This window comes from Dermacentor albipictus, chromosome 1 (assembly GCF_038994185.2).
Source record: "Dermacentor albipictus isolate Rhodes 1998 colony chromosome 1, USDA_Dalb.pri_finalv2, whole genome shotgun sequence".
Taxonomy (NCBI): Eukaryota; Metazoa; Arthropoda; class Arachnida; order Ixodida; family Ixodidae; genus Dermacentor; species Dermacentor albipictus.
The window spans coordinates 3,858,108-3,875,290 of NC_091821.1; the positions used below are offsets into that span (position 1 = coordinate 3,858,108).

At 47.7% G+C, this 17,183-nt stretch overlaps 1 protein-coding gene and 1 non-coding gene across 2 annotated transcripts in view; both read left to right on the top strand.

The window, feature by feature from the left end:
* LOC135919109 (uncharacterized) overlaps positions 1 to 17,183 on the top strand; it is a 374,349-nt gene that overhangs the window by 294,370 nt on the left and 62,796 nt on the right. The gene's annotated exons all lie outside the window — the stretch shown is intronic.
* Positions 5,521 to 5,721, top strand: LOC135919119 (U2 spliceosomal RNA). The gene has a single exon (XR_010569886.1). It is a non-coding gene; the product is annotated as a U2 spliceosomal RNA (small nuclear RNA).

The window sequence follows — 17,183 nt, forward strand, 5'->3', positions numbered from 1 at the left end:
TCACCGGTTCGGCTACTGTTTGCATAGCGGCAGAGGCCGAGAAACCTGTGCTAAATGCGGCGACCACAATCATGCCTCAGATAACTGCAACAGTGTACTTGATTGCGTTAATTGTGACGGCGAACACACTGCATATTCCCCTTCTTCTGTGGCCCGCAAAAAATTAAAAAAGAGATTGTCAATATCAAAGTAAAAGAGAATCGTTGGCATTCAATTCGAAAACGATGAACCAGCCTGTTTTGCTTAATCAACCGCGCTTATTAGACATGACACAATATCATTCCCGACATTTCTGCATAATTATTTCATGACGGTACAACAAAAAAGACAGGGGCAATGTTGAGGCATAGCCTCCCAGATGACCTCAACGACGGCGTGTCCTAACGATCTCGAAGGCCAGAATTCGATCAAGTTGGTCCCAAAGCGACCGGTCGCAAAAGGCTGCGCATCACAACTGTTTTTACCTCAGTCGATAAGTGCTCGATTTTCCGTCGCACGAATGCAGTGTCAAAGCTGCTTAAGCAACACGCTGAAAGCCATTTTAAGCGGCAATGACAGCGCAAGCATACGTGAACGGCATCGAACAAGAACTGTTTTGTTGTGGTGACGGGCAGGTCGCGTTTGCTGCTGTGAACATGGTGTAAACATGGTGCAAACAATCCGGACTTGCTGGCAACCAAACGTCAGCGGTAAGTCTTGTATTGGGAACTCACGCGAACCCTACAAATGAAGCTGTGCAGGGCTGGACAATTTTTTAACTGATGGACGCTCAAGGTAAGATTTATTTTGAACGACTTAGGAATTTTGAATGACTTCTTGACTTAGGAATATGGAAGATCGTAAATAGGTCGCTCAAGCGTTAAGATATTTGCACAGGAAACAAAATTCAGTGCCATTCCCCTCTGTGAAGATGGATGTCTAGCGAAGCTGTGTGTGGGAGCCACTTAATGGGGAACTGTCCATTGCCGTGCGTCAAACGTCGTGCGCATGATAAATGGAAGGTGAGGCGCAACTAGTCCCTGCTCTGTTCTGATGTGGAGCCTCTGAAGATGACGCAGTGGAGAGGGGGGTATACATACCCATGTATTGTTGTAAAACGCGCACCACACCTTTTGCTAACGAATTCCGGTGCGTAGAACAGACACGCACCTGCTTCACACATTGCACACGTTGCTTCACTGTAGTCAAGGCAAACTTGCGTTGGCCAACGTCCCGCAGTGCGGTCTTGGTTGTTAGGCTACTCTAAAACCACAAGTAGTCACATATAACACAGACCACACGAAATTGGTTCCCCACATACTCCCTCTGAAAGCTGGGCAGGGGAGCAGAAAAGGCGCGAGGAGCCAGAGGAGAAGAAAAGTCGCAAAGAGCGAGGTCATGCTCTTAAAATAATAGATCTGGAAATACAGCCAAGTCGAATTATCTCGGCGTGTTCAAGTCCCCTTTCTGGTGGAGGCGATACGCCTAAACTGAGAATACAGGACCTGATGGTACCATACAGGATAGACGGTGATATCGCATTTTTTCTTGTGAATTTGGAACGTATGTGTGAAAAGATAGGGTGGGACGAAAGCCTTTGATCTCAAAAACTTATTTCAGTTGTCCCAGGAGAAGCCGCGGAAGATCTCGCATGCTTGCCTAAAAAAGACTATGAGAAGTATAGAAAGGTAAAAGCCGCGCTTCTTCGCAAATACCACCTCTCTACCGAGGCATTTCGACAGCGGTGTAGACAGGCGAATAGTGGCAGCCAGTCAAACACTGAGTTCGCGTACGAGTTAAAGTCTAACCTAAAAGAGTGGCTCAAAAGTGCAGAAGCGTATGGCAAACACAACAACGGTGCTTGAATGCATAGCACTGGAGCAGTTTTGCGGAGTTCTTCCCGAAGAAGTTAGACTTTGGCTGCAGGACAGGCTCCCAGAGGTTGACCTAGAGAAGGCAGCGCAGCTCGCGGAGGAATATTACACGCGCCGAAACTTCCAAGAAACACGTACTTAGGAAGATAGGCTAGAAAAAGAGGACTATTCTGTAAAGCGGTTTTCCCCTCGCAACGCCATTTTGCCGAATAAGAAATCATCTGCTAGCGACGGAGTTCAGCAAAGGAGTATCGACTAATGCTGAGGTGGCGAGGGAAGAGCTAGCAGGGACAGCCCAGTCGGCTGGGGCGGCTAAAGCTAAGGCAGACGTAGAGCGTGCGTTCGAAGCCCGGAGACCAATTATCTGCTTCAGCTGCAACAAGGAAGGCCATATTTCCTCAAATTGCAAGGAGAAAATTGCATTCGCCAGCATTAACCAGTCAGACCAAAGCCTGAAGCTGCTCGAGCCATATATGCAGGATGTCGTAGCAAACGGGAAAATGTGCATGGCACTTCGTGATTCCGCCGCCACCATGAATGTTATCATGCGTCCTGTGTTAACGCGACAGCGTTAAGGAGCTCGTGTCGCAGAAAAGCCGGTGTCGTCTGTGTCGGCGGCGTTGGCCGTGGGCGAAAAATCTCGGCAGGCAATTCATAAATAAAGTGAACTTGCAAGATGGGCTGCGTGGGAATCGAACCAGGGTCTCCGGAGTGTGAGGCGGAGACGCTACCACTCAGCCATGAGTTCAAAGCTTCAAAGCGGTACAAAAGCGCCTCTAGTGAATGCGGTGTTGTCTTGGAAACGTGCCGTAGAAAGTTATACTGCGGTCTATATCGGTAATTATGAGCATGTAACTTACAGAAGTTGCAGTTCCACGAGTAGCGAAGTGCGTTTGCGCTACATTTCTTCTGCGCTTTCCGCACACGCAGAGCCATCCTGCTGAAAACACAGAAGACCCCCGCCTCTCAATGTACGGCGCTGCCCCGTCAGGTGGCGCGCCACGCGCGGATTGGGGCTGTGCGGGGACCGGTGCGAGACGCACAGCGGGCCCGACTCCTCTCCCCTGACGACGCTTCGCCGTGCTCTCTCACGGGTTGCAGAATCAAGCGTCTTTCCTTTCTTTAGATCACTATCTATATATCTATCTGCCCGTGCCGATCACGACGTTTGGCCGGCCTTCCCCCTCCGAGACACCGAGTTCTTTGGTTCGTTCCGCTTGCTCAGGCGCACGTTTCGTTTCCGCGCCGAACGCTGCGTTGGTCGACGTTCACCGCGATTGGTGGTTGCAAAGTCCGATGCGGGGCAACCTCGTAAGTGATCGCTGCGCCGCTGCGCATTCTCTTACACCCCTTGGCGGGTCGACGGGAACGCTGTCGCGTTCCACTCTTGAAGGCGAAGCTTAAGCGTCCTCCAATTGTTTTTCCCGGGTACTATACAGGGGAATGCGCCTGGATCAGACAAGTCGCAGAAGGGCAGAGCGCGTGCTTGCCAAGGTAAACATCGAGGGCGGTTTTGGAAGGTTGCAAATGGAGGCACCCGTGAGTCCAAGTTCACCCGAACAATTTTCATATCTTTTTCCGAAAAAATCAGAGTAGCTTTTGGAAAAGGAGGGCCGGTCGTTCTCTACTATTCTCGCTTGCATGGCATTCACGTGATTGCGGTCATGCGCCCTCTCATAAAAACGAGAGAGCTCATCTTCAAACGAAGAAGCTGGCAATGTAACGTCCTCACAGCCGCAGCCTAGACCGGGAGATACGGCTGATGAAAAGCCGAGGACTCAGACTTGTGACGGATAAATTACTGGATCAGCGACAGTGCGGGAGGGACCTTTCAAGTCTCGGGAAAACGGGGTGCCTAGGGCTGAAGTGGAAGTTTCATTGCTTAGTCCCGCGTGTATATACTTGGAGCAGTTTAGTAGGGATGAACGAGAGGCGCGTATTGCTGCACCGAAAAGTTACCTTTCGCTAACTGTGCTGCCGGCTAATGTGAATGAAAGAGTGGCCCGAAAGAACATCTCATTCTACAGTAGGTCAGGTCTAAAGTACCGAAAACATGAGGATTCGAAGGGTCAGTCGTACAACCAACTACGCGTGCCAGAAAGGTACCGACCACAGCTTTTAGAGTTAGCGCATGGGAATGCTTGGGTGGGTCACCTCAGTATCAAGAAGACAAAGGCTGGGCTAGCGCAAGATATCTATTGGCCAGGACGCTGGAAAGCGGTTGAAACACTCGCTCGGTCATGCGACGCATGTCGGCGAGTTCGTAAATCAAACGACAAGTGGAAGGCCCCAATGAAATTGGCGCCCACTATCAGAGAACCATTTCTGAAGCTGCGTGCAAATGCTGACGGACTTAGCAGAGCCTTTTAGGCTGCAGCGTATGCTTATCAGATAGCTTATCCTAGAAGTTGAAAGCTTTAATGCTACGTTTTCATGTATACTCTTGCCTGTTCAGTTATTTTAGCACATTCAAGGTCATTGACAATCACTTACGACACACAATCGTGTGAAGGGTATTGTAATGTTAGTGTCACCGATTAAAATGAGCATGCGCATTGCTACGTGAATGGTATATCATTGCAAACCAAGTGACAGAATTTATTCCATTGTCTTTATTCGATCGCCTCAGCTGTGTCTGGCCTGCCCGAATGACTGGTGGCAATAGCTTTGCAATCTATTCTTTAGCTGTTTATTCTATTTGAATGTGTCTTCTTTTAGAGCACTATTTGTAGAGGTCTGTATCCCGAGCTCTTTATCGACGGCGTGTTTAGTGTTTAGTACTACAACCGTAATGGTTCTGTTGAGAGCACAGAGGCGGTTAGAGCGTTTGTTTTCTTGGCGTTTGGTCTGGCGTTGTGGAGAACATTGGGTGGGTGCTCACTTTCGCCGAAGTGGTTGGCGTTGATGTTCGGTCACTCCGTGACCTCTCTCAGATTTAAGAATAGGAAAAAGCAGTGGTTGAAAGGGCGGGAAAGCCATTTCCCTAACCCTTTCAAGAACGTCGCTCAATCAGCGCATCGCATACGTCGAGCCGCGTCGAACATGTCGACTGCTGGATGTATTATCTGGCGGGGGGGGTGCTGTAGTGCCAAACCACGTGCCTGTCATCGAGGCGACGAGAGCTGCCATACTACGTGTCTATCATCGAGGTGACGAGAGCTCCCACTTCTCCGCGACGAATCGAGAATTCGACACGGGAGGGTACTTCCCGAAGCAGCCAGTGGTCTCCACGACGAATCAAAACTTTGATGCGAATGACGTCATCAACCGCCCAGCCTGGTTCCTGCCGACGAGAAGTCGCCAAACTTGTTCCTGCCGACGAGGAGTCGCCAGAGGGATTTAAGGGAGAACCGGCCCATTGTGAAGGAGAGAGTCGCCTCCAGCCGCCCAGTCGGTCTGATGCGCTCTCACAGATACATGTAGGCTATCATTCACTATCTGTAAATATTGTATAAAGTTTTTCGTTTCTTCGTCATCTGCGGAAAGTGTCCGTCTCTCGTCCTCCACCCCCGAAGTCACAACATCCCGTGAAACGTTCCAAGTTTGTGGGATCGGGGCCACCTGGACGGTTCGCATTTATTTCCGCCTCGTGGTCCTGGCGAGCAGCACGCTTACGGTGCCACCACCACGGGAGAGCGCAAGGAAAGGAGATACGCAAGCACTTGGCACGCCAATAAAGGGAGGGCGGTGCGAACGTGGGTGGTCAAAGTGTAGCATCAGTTCTTATCAGCTTAATATATGATACGGGTTGCATTAGGACTTCAGATATTGAACTTAGTTTAGCAAGTTGGCGGAGTGCTGGGAGCCTGCCGCACCTCTGCCGCTGGTCGCCCGGTATTGCACTATCTTCGGGATCAGCCTATGTATGGGGAGAAATTCTCGACCTGCACGGCTCAATAACGCACGCAATTTTTTCTACAACCTAGCCATAGCAGCTTGGCTCTAAAAACATTGATTCACAGTGGAAGAAAAGAACCAGAAAGCTTTCTAGCAAATATGCGACCGGTATATACCGCTTTATTGAGGGCGCCACGATATTGCGATCACAGCGCCGTCTATCTTACGGCGCTATGCTGAAATGTGGGATCGCGCTGGAAGGTGCGCGGCGAACGTGCGGTCGACGGCGAGTGGCATGTTTTCGCGCTTTCCTGAAAGCTGTCAACAAGGTGTTTGGATTGGGAAACTTCTTAGCATGTCGTCACTAAACTTTCAGCCTCGAACAGCGGCAATATAGAACGGCGACGGGCCTAGAGGGCTCCTGCAGCTCTGCCCACGATCGAAATAAGACGCGAGTCAAGTCTGAACATTGTCGATACGTAACGCATTCACGTACCGCGCTCATGTACCATCCGTGTGTCTAGCCTTGAACTCTATTACGGTATCACTCAGGCGACGACAATCAGATATGTCCCTGTGTCAGGTGGTGTGCCGCACGAGCTTAAAGCTCAATCCAGGTAACTACGAAGCACCGAGGAAACACGTTTTGCGAGCTTTTTTGCTCATATAGGTTTCGTGGTACGAGTTTCTAAACATTGTTTATCTTGGACATGGACATCAAGCTTTGTAAAATAAAGAACCGTTAAATACCTCCATAAAAAGGGCTAACATAGATAAAATGAGCTGATGACAGTGGTCGCGAATGTACCACGACCTACCAGACGCACGTGAGGCGTCGGAAGATTATGCGCACTCTAGGTCTCGAATGGTGCCTCTGTACGCAAGGGTACCTCGCCTCCTCAAGAGAGTTGATAAACGAATAGCTACTCATTGCAACAGTAACTTTATTTTCTAGACTAATACAGCACGCGATGAGCGGCATCAACAACTTGCCGGCGAGATTCTGAAGCATGGTAGAGCCCATGTGAACTCGGTCGGTTACAGAGTGGAAAAGAACACATGTTCATTTATTAGTTGGCGCGTACTATTTTCATAATACGACCTCTGTCAACTGCCACCAGAATGCTGGTTGCCCAGCATGATAACCTCAGAACACATTTGAGCAGATAAGTTTATTGTGCGTGCACGAAGAAATGGTTAACTTCATCCGTTCGCCGTAGCTGGCCGACTCGGAATACGCATTTTTCTTTCATATCCCTGTTTGATCTTGTGTGCCGAGTTCCGAGTTTGTCGCCGTGCGCTAACTGGGAACAAAACTATCCGAGCATGCGATCGATGGAAGCCAGTCCATTCTGTTTATGCTGGCAATACAGAGCGGACGCTTCTTTGCTATCGCAATGGCGGTGTACATGAAGTCGCCGCAGCTGAAGATGCACTTGACGCCTATTTCCGAAAGTAATTGTTGCAGCCGAATACAGCAGAGTGGTAGCCCGTTATCCTTGAGTCATCTGACATCGCAGAAATCTCAGACAGAACACGTTGCAATCGAAATGTTTCGCAATCAAACAGCTACATTTCCAAGCTGCGCACTGGGAGAAAACGGAATCCGCACATAGCAGTGCGTCAAGGAGAGCGGCGCGGCGCGCTGGTTCGAGGCTACGTTCCTCCTCCCCAAGAAAATGGTCTATATTACGCAACATGGCAACAAACAGCGCCAAACGCAAAGTCAGAGAGGATGAGACAATCTCATGAATGGTGGCAATGGAAAATAAACCTGCTTTGAGTAACTACCTAATAAGAAAAACAAAATTAGGGAAGAAACTTTCTACTATAGCTCAAAGGGAAGCTCTTTACTTTTTGAAGCAAGATCAGGATGCCTTAGAACGCGTACTTATAAAGCGCGGTACAACAAAAAAGAAGAATCATGCGCCTACTGCCGTAAAGCTACGGAACGATCATACATGCTGGATTAGAATGTGAAGTTATCTACGCAGCGGTCGGATTAGGCTCCTCTATGCTTCTTGAAGCCCTTGGGTTCAGTGATAGCAGGTAGGAAGTAAACATGTCCGCTGTAGAAATTAGTATGCGGCGACCGCAAGTTTGGTGGCAGAAAAGTAGGGAGATCAGAAACAATGGGGTCGCACAAAAGCAAAATTCCTAATAGTGGTTAAGAAAGCTTGATGCTGGGAATTCAGTTTTTCTTGTCTTACTTTCTTTTCTTTTTCAATATATTTTAGGATATTTGTCAAAACAATAATAAGAGTCTGGTGGCGCAACCCACCGCCACGTTTCTAAGGGGACGCTCATAGCATCCATCCACTCATCCATCAGTCGGGTCTTGGGGCGCGATCGGAGATATTTAGTTCGATACGCGTTCTGTTCAGTTGCTGCAACGTCACAAAGTTGCAGTATGCAAAATTTGTGACAGCGTGGCGGAGAGAGCAGCCAATCAGGAAGCGGTGACCTCCCCGGAAGTTTACCTCCGTCGTTTGTCGTCTGCTTGCAAACAGCATACTATAAAGCCAAATGTTTCTCGTCTAAATCTTTATCTAAAAAAATGTATTTTTTCTTCTCAAGCCCAAACACGTTTTCAAATAGTAGTACGTGTGACTACTGCAATTTATAACTATTAGGTTCTTTGCGTCGTCCCTAGATGGTGTCGCGTACAGCGAGAAGGAAAAAGAAGAAAAAAACGACGGGAAGAGTGGCGCACTTTTCAAGAGGCAGCGACAACATCCCAGTGGCTCGCTGGCACCGATGATGTTGTCGATTTCTCTGTACAACCAACGAATTATTTGTTTCGAGAAACAAAAACGACGCCGGAATTCACTTTCTGCCATTTCTTCAAACGTGTTTCACACCGCCACCCGCTCGCCTCCTTCCTCTAGAAACGCCAGTAGTTTCCAAAGGAAGCCCCATTTTCTAGAATTAAACTATGGATTGGATTCAAACCTGCTATTCCGCAGCCGAAGAGGCCGCCTGTTGGATCCAATCCAATCCACCAGACGCGCCATGCGAAGCCGTATGATCCCTGCAAACTTCTCAACTCCCGTCGCGTTCGGACAAAATGCTCGGTGGGCGGATTATTGACAGGAGCGTGTCGTCATTTTGACGTCACCAAAAACGGGGCGGCGCCCCGCGGCTGGCGACGTCGGCGTGGAGTAGGCCAATCGCGCGCGCCGGTAACCGAACGAACGCGCCGAACAACCATCTCCGATCGCACCCTTGGTCACCATTTAGAGATGTTTGAAAACCTGAATACCCCAAGCAGGCTAGGTGACGATTTGGCTCCACCCTGTTCGAAAGGTTTTTGGTGCTGATAAATGTCATCATCCCCATCACTTTACTTTGTCGCACGACCTCTGCCAATCGGCGATGTGAATCGCTCATATACCGCATTTTGTTGCCTATCTTGCCGCAAAGTAATATTGTAAATTTATGCGTGGTCCCCTTTCGTAGGCTCTGTATCGGCGTGATTGCTTGTAAAGCCATGCAATAGACATTTTGGTAAGCAGCACGATCCGTGCATCGACGTACCGATCTACTCGAAACATAAAGTCAAACACCCGTCATCTGTTAGTATTCTGTCTCCTGCATGCATTCAGCAAGGCATCAAGCTAGGTTTACTGACACCTGCCATGATAACTAATAAGGGATATTAGTGTAACTAATGGCACGCTCAGGAGCTAGTTAGAGAACTGCCGAAATTCGGGATAGTTGGTGCTTCATCCGAAAATATGTGCTTAGGGCTCAAGGCTACACGTGGGCAGAGAGAAGTAAACATCGGCAACGATGTGCAGTATTTTCTTGTGGCATCTGTTTACGGATCCGCCCATTTGAAAGGCGTGGGAGATTAGGGGAGGTGGTACAGTGACCTCCAAATTTAAAAAATGTTAATCTTTGGCCTGTGATGGCAGCGAGCGTACTAACGCAACGCTGGCAGATAGCCAGGATGCCTGACTTCCTTCATTTAATCGCGCAATTTATGTGAGAAAATGCAACGAGAATGCAATAAATGTTGCAAACAGAAACTTATTCAGCAATGCACAGCTGATGTTTGAATGAAATCGTGTTCTGCTGGCTTACTGAGTCTTTGAGCTGCTTATGCTGCTACATCTGCTGGAGCGATTGCTGCTTCTGTTGCATGAGCTGCATCTGGGTGACAGGACAAACCACCATGCCATATCGTCGCACCACGGCACTGCCAGGTGGCTGCTTCTGTGACATTTGCTGTTGTTGAAACGTTTGCTGTTGTAGGGTCATTTGCTGTTGCTGAGACATCTGTTGCTGCTCTGCCATTTGCTGCTGTTGCCGAGGCATCTGTTGCTGCTGTGACACCGACAGCTACAGTGCTCGCGATCAGAGACGTCGTCACTGGTTGCGGAGCAGGTGGCTTTGGTGGTGTCTGGGGCTTGATTGCCTCATTGCGCTTTCGAGGGTCAAGACAAATCCAATTATCTTCATGAATGTTTTTGGTGTCTCATTCCTTGTTGCTATATCATCAGCCGTGCTGCAGTCCAGTTGGCTGACGCGTTTAATTAGCTTCAGCGTCCGGCAGATATCGATGCCCACGATGGGAGCAGCTGGAAAACCAAATACACAGAACTTCAATGTTGTTGATGTATCACACGAGCTGCACTTAAAAAGGCACTCTGCCTGTAATGTGAGTGGTTCAACAGTCCAGGTGGTTATGTTGGCACTGGGATCAGTGAGCAGTGGGGGATGGAGCTATTTCTGCAGTTCATCTACAGAGACGTGCTTGACATCTGAACCAGTAGCCAGTTTGAATGAAACGTCATGTCATGTCACTTCGATCATTTGGAGCCACGGCGACAATGAGTTGTGGATGGCACGAACAGCCAGCACATCGAATGAGAGAGGTGCATCTTCGTTGTTTTCGTACAATGCTCGCGCAATACGCGGACGATCTCGGTGGAATTGGTGTGGAATTGGTGGCTGTCGACACAATGCAGTATAGTGATTGAGTTTGCCGCAATTGTGACATCCTTGACCATATGCTAGGCACTGGCGTCGTTGGTGCTACTCACAACACCTCAAGCACGTTCTTTGTGCTTTAGAATGATGCTGTGGTGTTTGACGGTATGATGGTGTGCCTCCCCAGGGTCCATCATCAGGTTGTGAGACTGGTCGGTAGCGCCTATCCGGTGCGAACATCTAACTTTTCTGTGGTTGCATTTCTTGGGCGTACGTCTTAGACAAGTGCGCCGTCTTGCATTGGTCCATCACATTCGCCAGTTGGAGTGTTTTCTCACGTAGAAGACGTTCTCTCAGTGCGCTGTCATTCATTCCAAGGACCAGTCGATGCGTGATCACATAGTGACGCGCGGTGCCAAACGCACATTGGTCCGCTGGTTTTGCAACTGCGTGCGTTCTATCTTCTAGACTCAGAGAATGGCAAGACCACACAGAGACATAATCTTAACAAACTAGTTCTGACATACTTAGGCAAGGAGAAAGACCTTTTAGAAGAAATACAAACGCGTTACGTAGGTAACGCGTTTGTATAGGTTACGTAACGCGTTACGTAGGTAAACGCGTTACGTAGGTTAGTTACCTTAAACGGTGTTCTTGTCTAAAAACATCGAATCGCTGCCTGTTCGTGGTGTCGTGCCCCTGCGACTTGTCAGACATGCTAGTAAGTGGCAAAAACTATGTGTTCTCTTGTCTCAGACACTTGTTACGAATGCTTTCGGGTGATATTGAGTCCAACCCTGGCCCGGACATTGATGCTGTTTTGGCTACTGTATTAGCAACCGTCCAGAGAATCGAATCCGGACAAGTAGACATTCGCAGCGAGCTTCAGGTTATGAATCAGTGGAGGGCGTCGGTCGACGTTGAACTGAAGCAATTGTCAGCCAGGATTCGGGCCGTTGAAGTAGATATAGTTAACGTAGAAAGCGCCCATGCCTCTGCAGTCCCACCACCATCCGTACCAGACAGCGTCGCACTACAGCTAAAGAAAATTGAATCGCGCTGCGACGACGCTGAAAACCGGCAACGCCGATCCAATTTACTTTTTTTTTGGCATCCCTGATGACCCTGCAGAGACATGGTCGACTTCCGAGAAAAATGTTATCGACTTGTGTTCGCAAATTCTGGGTATTACCATTGTGCCATCCCAGATTGAACGTGCCCACCGCCTTGGACGACATCAGCCAGATAAAATTAGGCCTATCATTGTAAAGTTCATACACTTTAAAGACAAAGATAACGTTATAGGATTAGGTAAAAAATTTAAGGGCACTGATTATGCTGTTCGGGAGGACTTTTCGCTCCAGACGCGTATCGCCAGGAAAAAGTTGCGTGAGTACGGCAAGGCTTTAAATGTTCCTTTCAAGCTTAATGTTGATAGACTGCGCGCGGGCGGCATATATTGTGTGTATGACCCTGCGTCAGACACGGTCACGAAATCACCAAGATAGCTAAACCGTAGGTCGACTTCACGCACTACTCACAACTCCTGTCAAACTTACACCAAGCAGTCTCGGTTACCTCTTTCTTTATCTGTTTCATTTACAAACATTACAAGTTTGCTTCCGAAACGTGACCAATTTTGTTCTTTTCTTGACGATAGTAACTCTGATATCGTTGTCCTAACAGAAACTTGGCTTACCCCTGAAATTAATGATACGGAAATATTTCCTGATAACAACTCTTACAATGTTTACCGCCATGATCATGGAACTAAAATGAGAGGAGGCGTCCTGCTAGGCATAAAGAAAAAGTTTTCTTCCTTTCTAATTGATTCGAAATCTGATCTCGAAATTGTTTGGTGCGCATGCTCATCATCATCGACTAAGGTACTTATTGGTGTGTGTTATCGACCACCTGACTTTCGCCATTCCTTCGTGGATGACTTTCGCAAAAGTATAGCCACAGCTGTTGAGCTATTTCCTTCTGATTACATGTACATTTTTGGAGATTTTAATTATCCCCTTATTGATTGGTCTTCCTTGTTTTCTCCCTGCCGTAATTCTATGGACTTCATTAACTTAGCTTTAGATTTCAATTTATTTCAGGTCATTAACGAACCCACTCGTGGTCAAAATTTGTTAGACTTAATGCTTACCTCTGCTCCTGATACAGTCGGACAAATACTCACCCTCGATGGATTCAGTGATCACAGATTACTACAAATACCTCTTTACATACCTCTTGAAGATGTCAGCTTTACATCCAAGAAAATAAGAAACTATAATTAAGGTAACTATAAAGATATGAATTCCGATCTTGAAATGTTCTTCCGCCAAGAATTTATGCCCTCTTATTCTGCACGTCCCGTTGATGAAAACTGGACTCTTTTCAAAGATAAAATTTCTTCGCTAATTGACAAGTATGTTCCATTGATTACCATATCTAATAGCAGGACTAACCAATGGTTCAACAAGTACCTTCATAGGCTAAAATATAGGAAAAAACGCTTATACCAGAAAGCCAAGCAAAACCCGACAGCTTGGGTTGAGTACAAAAACTTTTTAAAAACTTACTGCTCTGCTATATCTGCTGCCAAAGATAAATATTACAACCGTGATCTACCCTCACTCCTCAAATCGAACCCAAAAAGGTTTTGGAAAACAATTTCGCCGGACAATGGCTCCACTCGCATTTCCCTGCACGGAGCCAACAACGTACCTCTAGCTGACCACGAGTGCCCTGTCGCTTTTAACAATTTTTTTCATCAGTATTTACGATGGAGGATCAGTCCACTGTACCCCTTATCCCTGAACCCGACTACCCTTACATGGAACCTAATAACATCACCGTCGAAGGTATATCGCGTCTAATTACAAACCTCAAATTATCTACATCTGCCGGTATTGATAGCATTAGCTCCAAAATACTAAAAAACACTGTCTCCGTTTCTAGCCAAATATTACTTCACATATTCCGACAATCATTATCATCCGGTCGCCTCCCTTCTGACTGGAAAATTGCTAAGGTAGTGCCTGTATTTAAGGCGGGAGATAGAAATTCGCCTGGTAAATACCGTCCTATCTCCTTAACTTGCATTTCTTGTAAATTACTTGAGCATATCATCGCTTCTCATGTCTACAGCCACCTTGAGTCAAATAATTTCTTTTTTACTAACCAACATGGCTTCAGGAAAGGGTTTTCATGCGATTCACAGCTATTTGAACTTACAACCGACCTACATTTTAGCATGAATAACAACAAACAAGCCGATTGCATATTTCTTGATTACTCAAAAGCCTTTGACCGTGTCGCTCATTGTCGTCTAATCTCGAAATTATCTTCACTCCAGCTAGATTCGGTAACTCTTTCTTGGCTACGGAATTTTTTGTCACTTCGCCAGCAGTTCACAGTTGTTAACAGTTGCTACTCACCCCCTTGCTATGTGACTTCCGGTGTTCCACAAGGCAGTGTTTTAGGACCCTTACTATTTCTAATATACATCAACGACCTGCCTACTAACATATCTTCTTCCATCCGTCTTTTTGCTGACGATTGCATAATTTACCGCACCATTAATTCTATCGACGACCACATCGCACTTCAAAATGACCTCAAGAATGTTTCTGATTGGTGTAGTACCTGGCAAATGCCTCTTAACGAATCTAAATGTAACGTTATCACTTTTAGCCATAAGCACGTCAATTCTCAATTCACCTACTTTCTTAACTACTCTCAGGTCTCGGAAGCATCTTCATATAAATATCTCGGAGTTCACCTCGCTCCTAACCTGTCCAGGGCATCCCACATCACCGCCATTTGCGCCAAAGCCTCACGAACTTTGGGGTATTTACGAAGAAACTTAAAGAACGCCCCACCCAGCATCCGGAAGCTTGCATATGCAACATTTGTCCGGCCTCAACTAGAATTTGCAAGTCCTGTGTGGTCGCCTCATCAAAAATATCTAATCAATATGCTAGAAGCCGTACAGAACAGAGCAGCACGTTTTATTTCTTGCGATTATAACTATTCTCATAGCGTAACTGAAATTCAACAGAATCATGACATCATTTCACTTGAAACTCGCCGTTGCATCGCACTTCTCTGTTTGTTCCACAAGTACGTTAATGGTAATAGGCTGTCTCCGCTACCTCTCGAAAGGCCTTTGCGCATGTCAAAACGCCTCCATAATAATTTCAGTTACTCGCGCATCTTCGGTCACACATTAACTTTCAACAGCTCTGCGCTTCCACGTGCCATTTCTCTGTGGAACGATTTGCCCGACACTATCGCTTCCTTAACAAACCATGATTCCTTCCGCAACCAAGTCAGCAGTCATCTTTCAAAAACACCCTTTTAATCTGTTCACAAACTTATTGCTTTTCATTGGTATTTTTCACCTGCATCGTGGTTTGTACTGCGCATCAGGTACATTTTTTAAAGTGCTGAATCTCTTGTGTTTGAATGCTTTACAGTAATGTATAAGTGCCACTTGCTACATAATACGTTCACTAGCTCATATAGTACTGTTTCTGTTTATACCCCGCCTTACGTCATGCTCCTACGGGGGCCTGTAAGGTCATTGTAAATAAATAAATAAATAGTACAACCAAGGAACAACCCACGTACACCGGCAAAGCAAACCCTTACCTTGACAGCCCGATAATTGATGGGGAGGTTCGAGCGGTGCTTGCTGAGGTGCACGGAATCCGCGCCGGGCCCCGACAAATCATTAACAAGATCCTGCGAAATCTCGATGATGATTCGATCACGGCTTTCGCCAGGTATGTGAACGCACACTAGGAGCAAGGCAGCATCCCGACTCAGTGGAAAACCACCCAGTCGCTAATTATCCCAAAGCAAGGCAACAAGCTGCAACTAGAAAATATCTGGCCCATTACATTAATGTCGTGCACAGGAAAGCCTCTAGAGCACGTTGTTCTCAAAACAACTAAATAAGTACATGGAAAACACGGGGAATGCGGGAGATGGAAATTTCAGACGATGAGCAAAAATTGGAGGACGCTTAAGCTTCGCCTTCAAGAGTGGGACGCGACAGCATTCCCGTCGACCCGCCAAGGGGTATAAGACAATGCGCTACGGCACAGCGATCACTTACGATGCGCCCCGCATCGGACTTAGCGCCCACCTATCACGCGGTGAGCGTCGAGCAACGCAGCGTTCGGCGCGGCAACGAAACGTGCGCCTGAGCGAACGGAACGAACCAAAGAACTCGGTGTCTCGGAGGGGAAACGATCTACGCCAGCCAAACGTCCTGATCGGCACGGGCAAAGAGATAGATAGTAATCTAAACCGGGAGCACGGCGAAGCGTCGTCAGGGGAGAGGGAGTCCCGCGACGCGCCTGGCAGCGGTCCCAATGCGCGCGCGGCGCGCCTCCTGTCGGGGCAGCGCCGTACATTGAGAGGAGGGGGTCTTCTGTGTTTGCCGCAAGATGGCTCTGCGTGTGCGGAAAGCGCAGAAGAAATGCAGCGGAAACGCACTTCGCAACTCGTGTAATTGTGACTTCTGTACGTTACATGTTCATAATTACCGATATACACCGCAGTATAACTTTCCACGGCTCGTTTCGAAGGCAACACCGCATTCACTAGAGGCGCGTTTGCACCGCTTTGAAGCATCGAACTCGTGGCTGAGTGGTAGCGTCTCCGTCTCACACTCCGGAGACCCTGGTTCGATTCCCACCGGGCCAATCTTGGAAGTTGCTTTCTATTTATGGAGTGCCTGCCGTGATTTATCGCTCACGGTCAACGCCGCAAAACGCCGACGCCGACACCCGACGCCGACGACACCGGCTTTTCTGCGACACGAGCTCCTTAACGCTATCGCGTTAAAACGTGAACAAGGGGAAACCAGGAGCCAACGTTTCCACAAGTGGACTCCTATTCTTCAAGGCGACGTATGCTTTCCTCGCCACAGTATATATAGGTGGGGTTCTTCTAAAGGGGAGAGGGTGTAAGGCGGGAGGGTGTGGCCACGAGGGAAGGTGTGTTAGCGTGTCGAATTGAGAGTAAAGGAATGCTGTGCACAAGGCCAAGGCTAGGGCCAGCCCCCCCCCACCCTCCCCCGGTCTGTCAACGCACGCGTGTTAGCCGGCGTATGAGGTGCGTCGGACACGCCGGCTGAACAAAAAAGGAAGGAAAAAAGGGGGGGATGTGCCAAGCAATCAAACTGTTTTTGCCTATAGCTTGCAATTTAGCATAGCGAATACATTCTAACGCTCCCTTTGAAACGTCTATGCCTATTGGTTGCAATGTCTTGAACTTACGGATAAGGTATGATTCTCTGTATTTTCCTTCTCGTTCCGAACGGAAATTTGACTGTATGACGTAGAGTTTAAGTTCATCAAAGTTATGACCTGGTTGGCTGAAATACTCGGCGATGGCTTTGGGCAGCTTTTTTAGCTGTGTCCGTGCGATGTCCGTTTAATCTGACGTTCATTGATTGCCCTGTTTCACCGATATATTGTTTCTTAAGAAGGAACATTCAGGATCTAAATATGTACATGTTTGACAACCGCCTTTTCCCGCACACTATAATCT